Raw genomic sequence first — 15,185 nt, forward strand, 5'->3', positions numbered from 1 at the left:
TTGTGGGTTCATTTCTGGGTTCTCTATTCTGTTCCATTGATCTGAGTGTCTGTTCTTGTGCCACAGAATTCTTAAATAGCTTCACCAGGGTCCTAAAGAAACTGAATAGCAGAAGTAGGACTTAAACTTAGGTCTTCTGTTTCCTTGTTTTGTGATTTTTTTTTTTATTAAACAGAGCTTCTCTATGCTTCTAAGTTGACCCTTTTTAATTTACTTTCCATCTTATAGTAGTTGTTTCTTTGGTTTCTTGCAAGTGGTTAGGATAACTTAGATCACACCTTGAGTGTAATTGCATCCCTAAAGCAGATGATAGGTAATTATCAGTGTGCCTGAAAAGGGACATGGAAAAGGGAGATGGAAATCATCTTTAAGAGTCTTTCCCTTGTAATGTGTTACAGTTTCAGAGAAGTAAGTTGGACTGGGAGAGGTATTACAAAGAGACTCATCAGGTAAAGACTATGGGGAAATTTGAAGCATTATTTTGTACTTATGACAATTTATGCTTATTCTGAAGCTGTAAAGTCTGAAGAGTATTATACTCAGTCTGGATATGATTTAAATGTTCATAGTCCTGAATCTTCTACTCATTAGCTGTAAGATTTTGTGCAGGTACCTTTACCTGTTTGGTCTCAATTTCATGTCTAAAAAATGGTGAGTGAATGAGTGAGTCTTAGGCAATTATTATAGAATTATTGGCAAAAATTCTGACTGCAAGTCTATAAAAACAACTTGGTCACTTTCCCTCACATTCTTTGCTAAAAGAAGTAGAATATGCTTGTGATTTGGGGATTTAGGATAGAAATTTATTCCATTCCAGCCCTTCCAAGTGTGTAGAGGGACTAGTTCCACTTCTCTTTACATTGATTATAGTTTTGTGAGGCTCATTGTAGGCCATTTCTAATAAGGGAGAACTGAATCTTGGAATATTTATTTCCAGTTAGAATAATGAAATGTTAGTATTGGTTAGGACCTTGAGAGTCAGTAAATATACCAACTTATTTTATACATGCGGAAAGATAAGGCTTGAAAGGGAAAGTGGAGAGCTCAGGCTCAACTGAAGGCTTTGGACTTTATTTCCAGTATTTCCACTATGCCACATGGCTTATTTAGTGCCATGCTGTAATTTTCACCATGCTTAAAAAGACCTTAAAATTATCTCTGATGTAATGATAATGAAATTTGAAAAGTTAATGAAGGACTGGTGCCTTTACCATCTTTTCAGATATAAATATCCTTTATATGATTATAAAAATAGTATTTGATTATTGTAAGAAATTTCAATCCATTCAGAAGTGCACAAACTCAAAAATGAAGGATTCTCCACAATCTAAATCCCTCAGAGGCACTATTAACTTGGTTCACAATTTTTAGGTTTTACACACACACATTTTTTTCATATATGTCTATATATCACAGATTCTATCTCTCTACATGGAGATGATAGGCATATATATATATGTGTGTGTGTGTGTGTATGTGTGTGTGTGTTACAAATATATACAAATATCTTGCATAAATAAAATTTTTATATATGTATTTAAAAATTAGATTGTATTATACCATTTGCATCCTAGTCCTTTTTCATGACAATATTTAGGGGACACATGGACAACAATACATAGACATATTTTCTTATTACTACACTTCCTCCACTTATGATGGAGTTACATCCTGTTGAAGCCGTCAGACATTGAAAATATCATAATTTGAGAGTGTAGTTAATACACTTAATCTACTGAACACCATACCTTAATTGTGCTCAGAACAGTTACATTAGCCTATAGTTGGGCAAAACTATCATCTAACACATCTAACACACATCATCGAAACTATCATCTAACACAAAACTTATTTTGTAATAAAGTACTGAATATCTTGTATAATTTATTGAATGTTGTACTGAAAGTGCAAAACACAGTGGTTGTGTTTTGGTTGTTTACCTTCATGATTGTGTGGCTGACTGGGAGCTGCAGCTTGCTGCTTCTGTCCAGTATCATGCAAATGGGTCATGCTGCATATACTTAGCCTGGGAAAGGATCAAAATTCAGAAGTTTCAGAATTTGAAGTATGGTTTGTATTGAATGTTTATTGTTTTTCCCTCTTAATATCATCAAAGACAGTATGTGCATTTAATTTATTCTTTTTATTGGGTGACTGGTTGTTCGTTGTATTACTGTATTTCACTTAAGCAATCATCTCCTATTGGATATTTATATTGTTTCCAGTCTTTTGCTTGTTTAGACAATGCTGGAGGTGCCTGCCTGGCTCAGTTGGAAAAGCATATGACTCTTGATCTCAGGGTTATGAGTTTAAGCCCCACGTTGGGTGTAGAGATTACTTAAATGGATAAATGAATACAGACTTTCAAAAAATTAGACAATGCTGCAGGGAACATCCTTCTTCATGCATCTTTGCATATTTGTGTTTCTTCATAATAAATTTCTAGAAACCACACTTCGAGTTGATCATAATATTTAGATACAAAATTATGTATGTAGAGCAATACAGTTGGTCAATTCTTATAGTAGGAAAGGATGTGGATTTCAGAACGAGTGTAATTTTAGATACAAGGCCCTGGAACACATGAACATTTCCTTGGTCAAGCTTTGTAGTTTTGTAATCACACTTTTGCAGGGTTGGCTCAGTGTAGCAAATTCCAGTTCAGTGGATCCTGTAGGTCCTTTCTAGTTGCTCTGTAAGTATTTGCTTCACTTGGCTAAAGTTCACTGTTAATGATTTGAATCAGGCTAAAGATGCCTAGAGTTTAGGTTCTTCCTTCCAGCCCACAGTTATTTTCCCATCAGCTTTTTTTTATTAGACCATCAAGTATTGGAAGAGATTACCAATTATGTGTCAGGGAATGAGGCAAAGAGGAAAAATATCACTTTCCTGCTGAGAAATTGTCATTTGTGAAAAGACAAGCTGACGACATCTCTGAACTGGCTTCTTGCCTAGAGGGATTGCCAGGAAGGGAAGAGCCCCCATGGCTTTGGTTTGCTATTCCCTTTAGTTGCTTGAACTTTGCTCCCTCTGTCCTCACCTGTGATATAGCCAGTATTTTCAGAAATATTTAGTAGCTTCCCCATACCCCAAGCCTTAACTCAACCAATGTGGTCCATGTCTTTGTTGAAGGATTATTTCTTCTTAAACATGAATCCAGAGACTGAGGGGATCTTAGAAGGAAGACAACCATCAGAAGTCATATGATAGGGTGACATCTTTCCTCTGGAATTTGTCTCACAACATCTCTGTAATGTCATCTTTGAGTGGCTTCTGTTGGTCTTCAGAATAAAACTTACATTCCTAGTCTAGTAATTAAAATCCTCTATAGTTGACACAGAGTTGACCTTTCAACCATATTTCCTAGTTCCTCTAAACATGCCCGTACTCTAGTCATTCCTCAACTTCTACTCTGTCTTGGCTTATGCCATTTTCTCTACCTGTTAATGCAATTTATGTCACTTAAATACCATCACTTCCACAATATCCTCCTTCTTGAACTTCTGTGACACTTTAACTGTATTTTTGTGACACTAATAATTTTCTATTCTGTATTGGAATGTTATATATATCTATCTTATATCTTCTACTACAATGTAAACACTTGGAGAACAGATTGATATGACTATGACTGTTCTTTGTATTTCAATATCCAGGACATTCCTAATAATGAATAAGTATTACTATGGAGATGGATAGACAGACCGATACAATTTTTAGCTGAATATCCCTGTGCTAGAAAGGCTAAAAGAGGAAACCCGTTCCACTCTGGGGATAGCTTAAATCTTTAAGCCTTCTAAATCTCATTATCAGAAAACAGTGCTGTGTCCCAGCTGCCTGAATATTCAAGTGCACCACCTAAAGTCACCCACTACTGCTTAGCTTGCACCCATTTTCTTACCTCAAGAACTGATCCTGCTACTTACCTTGCACCCATTTTCTTACCTCAAGAACTGATCCTGCTACTTAGCTTGCACCCATTTTCTTACCTCAAGAACTGATCCTGTTGGATCAATGACCAATGGGAAGTATGTGGGAAGCCCAGCTTTACAAAGATAATGAAAACATTTTTCCCAGCTCATACTCAGGTGAGTGTCCTGCTACGTTAACTCCACAAATATATTCTCTGGTTTTGTAATTTTGTGCTAAAAGACATCCCAATATACTATTGACCTTAAGTTATCTACTTTTCTTTTTTCTTTCTTTTCTTTTCTTTTCTTTTTCTTTCTTTCTCTTTTTTTTTTTTTTTACAACTTTTATAAGCTGCTTATTTTGCATCAACCTTATTTCTGTCTTGTCTGAGTGTTTGGAAAAGTAGTTTAAGAGAACACTCAGTGTCTGCTCCCATCCATTTAGTGGCCTGGGTAGTGGGAGCTGCAAATCAGTCTTCAGTGGCAGGCTGAGCACTCCAGTCTTCAGTGCAGAACTGCTGAATAGGCACAGAGAGAACCATGCCTTCAGATCAGTCTGCGACTTCATGTTGAATAGCAGTGAACTCGGGAACTCGAACAGTCCATTCACCCTGAAATTTCTCCTTTGTCACCGTCTTCTCAGCAGTTTCTTTTCAATTTCTTTTTCATTTCTTCAAATCTTTGTAGAAGTTAAGATCAGGTATGGCTTCCTATGGTGTTCATGGAAAATGGTGCAATGCATGTGCAGAACTTCCTAGGTCAGTGTCCACACATCAGACCCACTGAGTGGGCTCACTTATTATTGCAGAGATGACGGTGTCCACATAGCACAGAGGACAGTCTTTGTTACACATACAAATGGAGGCAGGTTAACATAAGAAGCCTCTGTGAGAAGCTGGTGGTCAGTCCTAGATCAATAACCACCAGAAGTCTTGGCTCCTAGTAGGCTGCCTGGATCTGATTAGTGAAAGTTCCAGGAGTGAAGCAGCAAGAAATAGGAATGGCTCCAGTGGCAGCAGCTTACTTCAGCACAGCTCACTGACCACTATTCCTGGGTGATGTGACGCTGACATCAGTGGGTTTTCAATGGCAACAATGGCATGAGCTGCCAGCAGAAGCTTCTCCCAGGTTCTCTTGAGATTTATGATGTACATGCCATCACATTTCCTTTTGTAGATGTACTGTTCCATTGGGAAGTCAATGTTGGTATCACCTAAGTGGATTCCTGCTGCAAAGAATTTGAGGACATCCTCCTCCTTCACTAGTAGGACATCAAGGGTTCCAGACAGTGTGAAAGTTTCCCTTTAAGTTACAATTGGAATGCAAAACAATGCCATATGGACTCCTCTCTGGGTAGTGCGGAAAGGCTTAATTTTTCTAGTTTTAAAAGCACTGTGAAAACCAAGTAGTGCCTATGTAATATTTTTTTAAGCTTATTTATTTATTTTGAGAGAGAGAGAGAGAGAGAAAGCACACATGCGAGTAAGGGAGGGACAGAGAGAGGGAGAGATAGAATCTCAGGCTCACTATCAGTGTGGAGATCGATGTGGGGCTCGAATTCATAGACCATGAGATCATGACCTGATCTGAAACCAAGAGTCAAGCATTTAACCAACTGAGCTACTCAGGTGCCCCTTCCTAATATCATTCTCTTATAATGTTTAATTTGCCTGTAAGTTAGCTAAATGTAAAGCTGGTTTTTAAATGTACATAGTAAGTGCTTCCTGACCATCATTGAGGTATTCTGTCCACTATTCAATTCTATCCACCAGTTGACTTGGTCAGGGACACTATGTGAGGCTGTCCAGAGTATAAACTGCCCAGTTTGGGTATGAATCATGATATGACCATGGGAATGCTGCCCTCCAGAGCAGTGCAATGTGTCCTCTGGATGACCACAATGATTTGATGTTCAGGTACGCGCATTTTTAGTTTGGAAACTCTGGACCCCTCTTGTATTCATTTGCTGGGATTGTTGTAACAAAGTACCACATATTGATACTTAACAAAAATATATTGTTTCAGTTCTGGAGACTAGAGTCCAAGAGCAAGGTATGTTCAAAGTTGAATCCTTCTGAAGGATGTGAGGTAAGGATCCCTGTCCAAGGCCTCTCTTCTTGTCTTGTCAATGACCATTTTCTCCCTGAGTCTCTTCATATCACCTTCCTCCTATGCATGTCTGCCTCTCTGTCCAAATTTCCTCTTTTAATAAGGTCTCCAGTTAGATTGGATTAGGACCCACCTAATGCTCTCATTTTAACTCAGTTACCTCTGTAAAGACTCTGTTTTCAAATAAGGTCACATTCTGAGATACCAGGAGTTAGAACTTCTTTTTGGTAGAAACATAATTCAAGCCATAAGAACTCCTAACAGATGAAAATAAAATCTAGATCTTCATGGGAAGGATACTGGGTTCAGAATTTGAGCTCACCTAGTAACTAGTATATCCAGAATAGAGAGGAATATGTAGGAATGTATTGCAAGCCACGTCCAACAATATCTTGGGCTGGACTGGAATTAAGGGCAGGTTTACAGGCAGAAAAGGATAATGTGGTGTTAATTAGGAAACTGAGGCAGAATTGATGTTTATGTGCTAGGACAGGCATTACTCCAGATTCTCCTGACAGTGAGCCTTTGACACCAAAGCTAATATTTGACATAATCCACTGCAGAAGAATGCATGTGTGCAGGTATGGGAGGGGTGGTCTGGATCATTTAAAAAACTGGAAGAAGCAGACAGCTCAGAAAGGTAGGGGAAACTACACATCCATGGACTCTTTTGCAAAGGTTCTATGAGAGTCAGTGGCAGCCCAGTCCCAGTGGTTGCTGCCATGACTACAAGACATTCTCACACCACCCTGCTCAGTATCCCAGGCATCCTACCTCTGTTAGCCTCCAACTAGGTTACCTAAAAGCTTTGTAGCTTTGAGGATACCCATGCTGGCTGTGTACAGATATGGCTAAGTCCTTTACCATCAAACCCCAAAATGCCTAGAAATAGAAATATCATTTATAAATATATATTTTAAAAACACATAAATATATTTATATAAATATGTATAAAACACACATATATTTATTTATGTATAGCATATATAATGTTTGTTATATAGAAATATATTTATTATATTATTTAATATATATTTATATATTATATATACTTAATTATATTAATATAATATATTACTTATATTATATATTAATATATTATATATTAATTATATTATTAATCTATATTTATATTTATTAATACATATTTAAAATGTGTAAGTATACACAAATATATGACATATTGAAAATATGTATACTATATTCTTATATTTTATATAATACATGGTAAAACATGTTTCAAAACTAAATATATAATTTATTTCAATATATTTCAAAAATAAAATATATAATTTTATTTATTTATTTTTACATATTTACTGCAGAGACTCATATGATATGAGAAGTCATGGAGTAAACCATATATAAGTCTGTATGTAAAAAAATACATTTTGGGGTGCCTGAGAGGCTCACTCGCGTAAGTGTTAGACTCTTGATTTCAGCTCAGGTCATGATCTCGTGGTTTGGGAGATTTAGCCCTGCATTGGGCTCTGTGCTGGCAGTTCAGAGCCTGCTTGGGATTCTCTCTCTCCCTCTCTGCCCATCCCCTTCTTGTGCTCAAAATAAATAAATAAACTTTAAAAATATATGTATTTATATAAATATACTTATTTATATAAATATATATGTAAATATATTTATACACACATACATATATATGTATTATATATGTATGTATATATGTGTCTATGTCTATATCTATAGTCTATATATATACTTTAACCATCCTTTTCTATTTAAGCAAGCTACTAAATGGTTAACAAGAGATATTATTCCTCCCTTGATAAGTATTATCAGTAATAATATTGTGGCAACCAGGGCAAATAGCCAGAATGTACACATATCAGCCCTGGGGGAAAACTTCCAATGTCATCTAGTAGCAGATGTGTAGTTTTTTTTTTCTCTGTTCATAAGATTCTGGGGAAGCACAAAGCAATCTGGCATGGCTAGAAATCAGATTCTGGCAAAGAGATTTCCATTCTTGAGATTTGGGGCTTTTAGGATGAATTATTAGGGAAGCATCAGCTCTTCCTTGCTGTTGTACGTGGCCAGCCAGGGTACAACACCATTAAGAGTGGGCTCTAGCTTCATGCTGCTAACTCAGCATTTATGGTTGGGGGTACAACCTCTCCCCTGAAGTGATTAGTGGGCTTACGTGTAAGACTTGTGATTGCAGCTGTATTATCTAGCAAACTAATGGCAGGATTTTTTACATAAACATTCAGGTTGGAGAATCTGGCATGACTGGGGAAATGGGGCCTGGGACTTGCCGCCATTGACCAGGATTAATTGCTTTAAGCAATAGGTCATTGCTGAGTTTGTGTGAAGCTTTGTAGAAAGCTAACTTCTTTCCGGGGAGGCCTGCCTTCCCAAGATAAGTCTTGGCATGTTAACCCTTCTGTCTCAAGGGAAATGGTATAAGTACAGAGAAGAGAGAGGCTGGCAGTTGGGGAATTGATACTTGAGCAGAGATTCAACACATTGACACTCTTGTTCATCCCTCCAGTCATATATACTACAGAGTCAAAGTTTGAGTACATATATTTTTATTCCCAGTTCACTGTTCTTTGCAGCATCCTTCAGCTCTCCTTCCTTCCTTCCTTCCTTCCTTCCTTCCTTCCTTCCTTCCTTCCTTCCTTCCTTCCTTCCTTTTTTTCTTTTCTTTTCTTTTCTTTTCTTTTCTTTTCTTTTCTTTTCTTTTCTTTTCTTTTCTTTTCTTTTCTTTTCTTTTCTTTTCTTTTCTTTTCTTTTCTTTTCTTTTCTTTTTTTTCCTTCCTTCCCAGGAATGGTGGAGACTGTGGGAGTTGGGTATAGTGTGAATCAGGGTTTTTGTTTTTGTTTTTTGTTTTTTGTTTTTTTTGGCAATAGCAGTTATTGCCAAAATCCTGAAATAAAGATTTACTCTAGGATGATGAAGTTACCCTCCACTCTCTATTGGTTGTGAGAGAATCTTGAAATCATATGAATACTTAATTAATTTTTCTCCATATTAGGCCTTGAATTTTTATCACTTCTTTCAATTCTTTCTTCTGGAAGAATCAATTCTTGTTTAAATTATTAATTAAAAATTATATGTTTCAGGAGCATGTGGGTGGCTCAGTCAGTTGACCCTCCAACTCTTGATTTCAGCTCAGGTCATGATCCCAGGGTTGTGGGATCAAGCCTTATGTTGGGTTCCACACTAAGTATGGAGCCTGCTTGAGCTTCTCTCCTTCTCTCCCTCTGCCCTTCTCCCCTGCTGAATGCTCTCTTTCTTTAAAAAAAATATTTTTAATTAAAAGAAACTATACATGTTTCAGACAACATGTCTTGTGGATTTCCAGTTTTATTGCCTTTGATTGGTGTTTTGCTTCTTGCCAGTCCTGGATAGTCACTCATAATTTCGCCAAACTTTGCCACAAGTGAAAATAACTACCTTTGTCAGCTCTTTAGAGTTGGAAAATTGATTGGTGTTTTGCTTCTTGCCAATCCTGGATAGTCACTCCTAATTTCGCCAAACTGTTTGCCACAAGTGAAAATAACTACCTTTGCCAACTTTTTAGAGTTGGAAAATTACATTGCACATTAGGTACCATTCCTGAAGTTAAAATATTACACATCTTGTAATTATGTAGAATGGTGCAGGAAGGTATCCTAAGCCATGCTCTTGTTTGAAACACAGTGTTTTTGATCCATAAGAAGTGAAAGAATCTCCCAGAATCCCTGTGATTACACTGAGGACAGTTTCTACTATTTTAACCCAGACCACAGACTTATGGGGCAACACTACCTTGGTAATACAATCTAATAGATAAGCCACCTCTGTTTATGCTATCCCTTTTATTTTGAATTTCTTTTCCCGTGATCTTTGCCTGTTAAAACCTTATTACTAATTTCATCAACTCTACTATTACAAAATAAATAATTAGTAGCTACTAAGCACTTCTCATGGACCATGAATAGTGCCAAGAGATCTCCATGCACACTCTCTTTCGTTTACAGGCATACCTCAGAGATATTGTGCATTTGGTTTCAAACCATCCCAAAAAATATTGTAGTAAAGCAGGTCAAATGAATATTTTGGTTTCCCAGTGCATATAAAAATTATGTTTATACTATACTGTAGTCTATTAAGTGTGCAATAGTCTTATGTGTAAAAAAACATTGTACATACTTTAATTTTAAAATTCTTGATTGCTAAAAATGCTAACCATCACCTGAGCTTTTAGCAAGTCCTAATCTTTTTGCTGGTGGAGGGTCTTGCCTTGATATTGATGGCTGCTGATGGACAGAGTGGTGGTTGCTGAAGGCTGGGGTGGCGGTGGCAGTTTCTTAAAATAAGACAACAAATGAAGCTTGCCACACTGATTGACTCTTCCTTTCACAAACGATTTCTCTGTAGCATGCAATGCTCTGTAGGTAAATGCTACAGAAGTTCTTTCAAAATTGGGAGTCAACCCTCTCAAACCCTGCTGCTGCTTTATCAACGATGTTTATGTAATATTCTAAATTCTTTGTTGTCATTTCCTCATTCTTCACATCATCTTCACCAGGACTAGCTTCCTTTTCAGTAAACCACTTTCTTTGCACATCCATCGGCAGCAACTCCTCATCCATTAAAGTTTTATCATGAGATTGCAACAATTCAGTCACATCTTCAAGCTCCAATAGTTACATTAAAGATCACTGATCATAGGTCAATATAACAAATATAGTAATGAAGAAAAATTTGAGATATTGGAGGAATAACCAAAGTATGACACAGAGACGTGATGTAAAGCAAATGTTGAAAAATGGTGCTGATAGACTTACTTGCTTGATGTAAGATTACCATAAGTTTTAATCTGTAAAAAATGCAGTATCTGCAAAGCACAGTAAAAGGAGGTATGTCTGTATTGGTTTGTTCTTCACTGCCTAATCTGCATTTGCAGTGTTCTGAGTGGACCAGCAAAAAGAAAGATATGGTCTCAGAGTTCATGGTACTTACATTCTACTAAGGAAGACAATAAAAAGGAAACCAATAAGATAATGTCAGAGAGAGGTAAGTGTTATGAACAATGTAAAATAAGGAAACATGATAGAAGGTGACTGGGAGTGGGGGACAATTTTATAGAGGGACCTCAGAAGACCTTTCTGAAGGAAAGGAGCCAGCTATGTGAAGATCAGGCAACAGAGACGATTTGAAGGCCAAAGGCATGAGGCAGGAGTGAGCCTTATAACAAGCCCGTGATGTCAGTCGGTCCATCTATGTGAACTGGTTAAAGAACTTAACTCTCAGAGCCTCAGTTTTTTTTTTTCTTTCAATCACAAAGACAGATTGATTAGCTCATTTATGACATTTTTCTTAAGCACTTACTATGTGCCAGACACTCCTTAGGCTTTGGGGATGTATTATTGCCCTCATGGAACTCAAGTTCTATTGGAGGGGTTGGGAGACAGACAGTAAACAAATAGTTACAGAGAAGGTTAGGTAATGGTAAATGCCTTAAAAAAATAAAACAGAGTAAGAAGACAGAGTAAATGTGGGAGGTAGGTTATTAGGGAGTCAGGGAAAGCCTCTCTGTGGAAACGAATTTTGAGTAGATAACAGAATGAAGGGAAGGAGAGAAGCAGACCATGTGGCTATCTGGGAGTAGGGTGGGAGTATTTTGAGTGGCAAGAATAGCTGTAAGGTTAACAGGAACTTTCTGTGTTCAAGGCATGGTAAAGGAGTCCGTGTGCTACAGACAAAGGACCAGGTCATTCTGAGTGTGTTGAAAAGCCACTGCAGGATTTGGAGCAGGGATATAATGGGAGTAATGTTACCTACAACAGGGTGTTGGGAGAATTAAGAGATAAGGCGTACATAACCTAGCACAGAGTATGCTAGTAAGTGCACAAAGACCCGTTTCCTTTTCTCTTCCCCTTCTGCTTCCTCTCCCCCTTCCCTTCCCTTCCCTTCCCTTCCCTTCCCTTCCCTTCCCTTCCCTTCCCTTCCCTTCCCTTCCCTTCCCTTCCCTTTCCTTCCTTCCTTCCTTCCTTCCTTCCTTCCTTCCTTCCTTTCCTTTCCTTTCCTTTCCTTTCCTTTCCTTTCCTTTCCTTTCCTTTCCTTTCCTTTCCTTCCTAGTCTCCCCTCACTGTCTCACTGCCTGTTCCTTTCCTGTCTCTATCCTTTGTACATCTATACTGCTCAAGTATGTCTTAGAATAAGACAATCTAACCTGCTGTTATTTCTTTCCTTGTCAGCTTCATACTAAACTACAACTGCCTTGAGGACAGGGCAGGAAAGGAAAGGAAAGGAAAGGAAAGGAAAGGAAAGGAAAGGAAAGGAAAGGGCAAGGGGAAGGGGAAGGGGAAAGGGAAGGGGAAGGGACTTATTTGCCACTTCAGTGCCTTGGAAATTGTTGAAATGCAAAAGAGTTATTGAATTGGCATTAAAAATTCTGCTCCATGGAGGAATAGAAATCAGGCCTGGGATTTAAGAAGTATGTTTGGACTAGCAGGACCTCCTTGTTTGTACTGGACAGTCCTGAGTTTGGTCACGCTAAATATACTGGGAAGTCGGCAGCTTTGTTGTGGTTCACACAAGAAATTGCTAGATTGCTAGTAGCTTATAGCCACATGCTAATTCCAGTAGGACTTGGGCAAGTCACTTAATCTTTCTGAAACTCACTTTTCTCATTTGTACAACTGAGATAGTAATCCATAGGATTATTGAGGGATTGAAGGAGATCATGTATATAAAGCTCTAAGTACAGTAGACAGCTCTGAGTAATCAATACATACTATCTGGTGTTGAAGGTACTTTCCTGATTTCCTGCCATTTTCCCAAGACAATCAGACCAACTCTGAGAGTCAGTCTGGCAGCTATGGAGAAGGAGAAGGAGACTGTCACTTGCTGAAGAAATCAGTACACTTTACCCACTTATAATTATGACAATGAGTCTGATGCTGGGCAGAAAGTCAAGTAATAGCACTGGCTCCTCCTTTTCAACCTTTTCAATTTGTGTTAGATTTACTTTACTTATTTGAGAGCAGAGAACTTGCATTTTTTTTTAAATCTTGACAGCAGGGGGGAAAATAACTTACCTAAGGTCACATATCTAATAAGTGGCACAGCTAGAATTTGAATAAAGGTCTGGTTCGTTCTACAGTTCATGGGTATAGAAGAAAGCATGCTCTCCTGAGTCAGGACATGTGATCTGGGCACTCTACCACTTATCTTGTCACCTTGGGAAAATGCATTTATCCTCTCAGGAAAAGTAGGAACCACTCTCCTGATTCTCAATACAATGTCATTTCATTTGACCTTCTCTGGTTTTAATTTCCACTTGTACTGGTTTAAGATGTTGGAGTAGTCTCTAACCTTGTTTTCACAAGGAAGCACTGATGCGTGTGCCCCAGGCCCTTATAGCTGACCTGTTTCCATCAGGTGACCTTTCTGCTGAACGATATATATGATTATTCCCAGGCACCAGTCTCCAACAGGACTTGCTAAAGCCACTTTACTTAGCAAAGTAGTCAATAGAGTTGCTTTGTATTTAACTCAGCAGGGGAGATAACCTTACATTTCAAAACCCTTTCTCTAATTCTGTGTCCTTCTCTATACACTCTTCCCCCAGCCTTGCTTTTTTTCTTTCATCAGCTACCTTTTGCTTTTAGTCCCATCTGTTCTTTCCTTTTGTTCATTTTATCTCCACTAGGGACCTGGAAGAAATGAAAACATGCATCTGAAATACAGAGTTGTTGTCTGGGAGAGATCAAAGCATTGTTTCTTTCATTCTTTTTCTTTTTTCTCTTCCCCTTAACAGCATGATCAAATCTTGGTTCTTCAAGGATAACTTTCCAGGCTGCGCATTAAAAGGTTGGATAATGAACATTTAGTGTTCTGGTGATTAAGACCTATTCTGCCTCACAGGTCAGTGCCACCTGAATTAATTGGCACCTTTTCAGTTGGAGTTCCATTTTCACATATCTTATTCTACCAAGAATGGTGTTCAGAGATCTCTATATACCATCGCCATGCTGTTTTCCTAGCCCTCCCTCCCTCTCCCTATAGGACTCATGTCTTGATTGAGTGATTTACCCTCTGCCACCCTCTTGCTCTATGATTTGCATCCTGCCATGGTGTTCCTTATTTCCCTCTGCCTGGAATGGTATAGTTACAACTGTAGACTCAGGAGTCAGTCTGCATTGAAATCATTGCCACTAGCCCTGTAAAACTAGATGTTTAACTTCAGCTTTCTCACATATAAAAGGAGATGTTAATAGCTTTCTCACCAACCTGGGTAGTTATAAAGATGAAGTAAGACAGGGAGTGTAAAGGATTTGGTGGTGTACCTGGCTTATAGTAAGCGCTCACTAAATATTAGCCCCTGTAATTTTCCACTTGTATCTATCCAAATCTTACTGCTTCTTCAGGGCCATTTCTCAAAATATACTTCCACTTCTTACACAAGAAGTCTTTTTTGACCATCTTCCAGTCCAAAGTGACCTCTTCCTTCAAGTATTCTTATTTTGTGACTTGTGCAGGATTATTTGGTTAGTCTTAGTTTATGTTCAAAGTACCCACCTACAGGTAAAATGCTATTGGAGGCAGAGACCTAAGCCTCTAGCACAGAGCTGAGGCACATTTCTAGAGAATGGAATTATAATTTTCTGCCCCAGAGTTAAGGGAATTTCATTTTGTTGATGTTGTTTTGGGTTCTTGAGTGTTCTACTGATTTAATGAATGGTTCACTCATTTTTCACTACACCAAGACACTGGTATCCTGGGTGTTTTGCTTCTAAGAGTATAGTCAGTTCAGGCTGGTACGGTTGTGACATGACCTCTGGGCTCAACTATTTGGTAAGCAATAGTAAGGCCTATTTTGAACCATTAAGGTCATTTATCTTTGGCATGCTAAAAATGGGACATTTTGAAAGAACCTTGAGAGTAAATCTCAATATCATCTATGTGTATCTGCAGTTAAGACTTATAACGAAAAGTTGAATTTCTGATTTTCAGTAGCAGTCTTATTTAAAAAAAAACTGCAAGAAATTCCACATATACTTTGCCTCACAAATACCTGTAATTAGGTCAGAATTCAGGAAAGTGGGCTTCTATTTGCATAGAATGACATTAATTCTGCATTTTCTCCTAACAAGGTTGAAAGAAAGGATTAATCACTTATTCATGCAAAACCAATTCACATGAATCATTTATTT

At 37.9% G+C, this 15,185-nt stretch overlaps 1 pseudogene; it reads right to left on the reverse strand.

The window, feature by feature from the left end:
* Window positions 1-4,267: 4,267 nt before the first annotated feature.
* LOC131508593 (small ribosomal subunit protein uS2-like) overlaps window positions 4,268-15,185 on the reverse strand; it is a 30,258-nt pseudogene continuing 19,340 nt past the window's right edge.

Source organism: Neofelis nebulosa, chromosome 4 (assembly GCF_028018385.1).
Source record: "Neofelis nebulosa isolate mNeoNeb1 chromosome 4, mNeoNeb1.pri, whole genome shotgun sequence".
Classification (NCBI taxonomy): domain Eukaryota; kingdom Metazoa; phylum Chordata; class Mammalia; order Carnivora; family Felidae; genus Neofelis; species Neofelis nebulosa.